This window comes from Peromyscus leucopus, chromosome 7 (assembly GCF_004664715.2).
Source record: "Peromyscus leucopus breed LL Stock chromosome 7, UCI_PerLeu_2.1, whole genome shotgun sequence".
Lineage (NCBI taxonomy): Eukaryota > Metazoa > Chordata > Mammalia > Rodentia > Cricetidae > Peromyscus > Peromyscus leucopus.
Window position 1 is genome coordinate 22,437,969 of NC_051069.1, and position 3,861 is coordinate 22,441,829.

Below are 3,861 nucleotides of genomic sequence, written 5' to 3' on the forward strand. Positions count from 1 at the left end.
GTTATGGTCTGCTGTGTTTTTAATGCCATTTTAAAGGATTTAGTTTATGTGTATGAATGTTTTACCTGCATATATGTATGTGTACCACATGCATGTCTGGTGCCTGAGGAGGTCAGAATGGAGTATCACATCTCCTGGAACGGGAGTTACAGATGGTTGTGAGCTACCGTGGGGGTGCTGGGAACTGAACCCAGGACCTCTATGAGAGAAACAAGTGCTCCTAATCCCTGAGCCATCTCTCCAGCCCCTTTATATGTTTTAAAAGGATTTGTGTGTTCGTGTGTGACTGTGCATGTGGGTATGTATATGTGAGTACAGGTGGAGACTGATATGAGTGCTGGGTGTCTGTCTCACTCGGGTTCCTGCAAGAGCAGAGTGCATGCTCTCACTGCTTAGTGAGCTCTTCAGCCCTGGCTTTAGATTATCGTAGGGCAAGCATCAGTATACTATTTACAGTTTTTATATTATTTGTTGTTACTGTATGTGTGTCTGTGGACAATGTATGTATATGTGCAGACATGGAGGCTTAGGGAGGTCAGAGGACATCTTTCTACAGTGGGTTCTCTCCTTCACCTGGGAACTTCCGGGCAGTGCTCCACTCTCTGTTTTCCATCCCCACATCGGATGCTGGGATTATGGACACAAGGCATTGCATCTGGCCTTTTGTGGACTGTGGATCAAACTCAGGTCATCAGGGTCATTCAACAAGCATGTTTACCCCCCCCCCCGCCCCGAGCCACTTGTAAGCCCTGGGGGATGTTTTGAAGGTAGTCTACATGTATCGAACATGCTTTTCTCTACTAAAAGAAGACATGGAAAGGGGCTGGCGGGGCTGGCAAGACGGCTCACCAGGCAAAGGTGCTTGCAGTACAAGCCTGATGACATGGGTTTGGTTCCTGGAACCCACATAAAGATGGAGGGAGATAGTTGACTCCACAAAGTTATCTTTTGACCCCATATATGTGCTGTGGCACTTGTGCTAACCGACCCTACCACACACAAATTTTGAAAAAGGAATACACACAAAAAGAATAAAATTAGGCCGGGCGTTAGTGGTGCAGGCCTTTAATCCCAGCACTCGGGAGGCAGAGCCAGGCGGATCTCTGTGAGTTTGAGGCCAGCTGGGCTACCAAGTGAGCTCCAGGAAAGGCGCAAAGCTACACAGAGAAACCCTGTCTCGAAAAACCAAAAAAAAAAAAAAAAAAAAAAAAGAATAAAATTAGGACATTACCACTACCACATCGGTGATCAGAGGCCCTGGGAGAAGAAATACAAATAGTCAAGGATAGTAAGACTCAGAGCAGTGGTTCTCAACCTCCCTAACGCTGCGACCCTTGAATACAATCCCTCATGTTGTGGTGACCCCAACCATAAAATCATTTTTGTTGCTACTTCATAACTGTAATTATGCTACTGTTGTGAACCATAATGTAAACATCCGTGTTTTCCAATAGTCCCAGGAGATCCCCGTGAAAGGGTCATTGGACCCCCTCAAAGGGGTCGAGACCCACAGGTTGATAAACACTGGCTTAGAATCTAGACCAGCACCTTGCTCTCTCCAGGTCTGTAACAGGTCACGGTCTATCTGCTACAATTGGCCCTAAGGTGTTTGGGACAAGAAGCTAGTGCTGTCATGTTTGGTGGCCTCTGGACTGGGTCTTCCTCAGATGCCTGTGGCAGACACTGTCCATTCACTTCCGTTTTCCTCTTAAAGACCACCCACTACTATCCACATCTCTCCCCCAGCTCAGTCCTCAGAGGTGGTGGTTTTGAGGGAGATTGCTAAATACAGGCATTTATTCAAATCTCCAGATAGATAATCTTCCAGGGGTTGATGAGAAGCAGGAGGCTCTTTATTTAATTGGGCAGCAGGTGGCAGTAGAGACCACATAATCTTCACAGTTCTAAGCCCTCTGTTTTTTACTAATAGCAGTCAAGTGAACCTCATGCTCCCAGAATGCCTTGTTCCCTTTCTTTCAGTTGCCCTGAGGTTGAACTTTAATCTTAGATCAGTTATACTGCCCAGGACCCTTCTGCTTGTTCACTGTTCCTGAAGAAGTCCTCCAAGATGTGATTTGGACACCTGTTAACTTACAGCTAGGTCCATGGAATGTCAGTTTCTTCTTTTAATTTCTGTAGGGGTTATTCCAAACCCTATTAACCCTTTCCTCCCCAGTGAAGTGTTCCTTATATATAAATGCCTTGTGTAGAGGATTGCACCACATGAAAGTAACTAATAAGGCCTAAGTCCCATGTGAGGTTTTACGAGAGGCAGAATGTGATGTGTAGACAGAGCTAAGAGTGTGGAAGCCAAGAAACTTGAGAGGCTAAGTCCCTTGGTGTTCACAGAAGTCTACAGGAGGAAAAGCATTCTTGTATTTCCTCAGACAAAACACAGAGGTTTAATATATTCTGTCTAGACATGGAGGTTGATGGAGTCTCTGACTTCTGGGAAGGACACAGATCTGAGGCATCTTTCTTCTGCATATGAACCTTTACTTCATCTCAGTATGGGTGTGATGTTCAGTGTACAAGTGAGAGGAAAGGAAGAATGAGAGGGTCTGCTCCTAGCTCAGCTTTGCCATGGGGAAGCAAGATACAGAACAGAATGGAAGATGGCCAGAACTGATGAGGTGGAGAGTTTGGGCTTTGAGTTTTCTTTTTTCATTTTTTCTGGTATGCATAGCTCCAGAGAGTAAGCCACCACTATCTGAGCAAGCAGGACTCAGTTGTACCCGAAAATATTATTCAAGCAGTTGGAAATTCCTTTCTCTTGGAGAGGAACTAGATGGGAAGAAAAATGTGGGGTTTCTTTCCCTCTATACACAGAAGAAAAGAAAAACCCATTCACAATGCTTCAACCTAAGGGTATGCAGTTAATATTCTGGACACTTTCTATCTCAAATTCCAAGGCATCCAGGGATTTGTAACCATGCCTTAAACAAGCCACACTTCCACATTTCATTGGCTTAAACTCTTCCTCCTGGAATTTATTACTTACCCATCTGTTGGACTCCTTAGAACCCAGCTCAGAACACTTTGTTCTTGGAAGCTTTCTTTTCCCTTTGAGGCAGAATTAGTAATCTTTCCCCCCATTAAAGTGAACTTCTGGACGAGAGGGACCATTTTGTTGTTCTGAGGTGCACATGTCTGATACTTAAAGCATTTGGTATTTAGATCTTAGGTGAACACTTTTTAAAGTTTTTCATTTGATGAGTGGATGGGTGATGGCTGTGGGGACTGCCTTGCCAAAGATGTCCATTTGGATTACTTACAGGATTTTATTCTTTTGAGATAGACTCTGAGCTCACCATCCTCAGATGTCTCAAGCCCCAGTGCTAGGATTACAGATTTATGCTACACCTGACTCTCAGACCGCATCTAATAGACACCGACCTTCTGAGACAAAGGGTCCAACACAGCCAGTGAATGTTGCACAAGAGCAATGGGGATCACACCCGAATGCCTTTCGTTTCAAAGCACTGAAAACCATCAATCTAAAACCAGGATTAGCTTAAGGCTGAGGGCTCTGAAGGGTGAATCTGTTCTCAGGCCTGCGTCTGGTTTGAGAAGGTCGTTGCACATCTCTCACCTGGGTATTGCAGTGTCACAGTTTCCCTTTATTTTCCACTTGAGCTAGTGTTTTACTATGTTGCCTAGAATAGACCCGAACTCCTAAAATCAATCCTCCGGGCTCAGCCTCCAGAGTACCTCTGAAAGCAATGCACTGTTACCCTTGGCTAGGGTTTCCTTTATTTAAAGATACTCCCAATGTGGTACTGGGCTGGGGTGTATCTGATAAGGGCGCCCAGCCACTGGATTTTTTTTTCTATTCTAACCCAGGACTGTCAAAAATGGAAC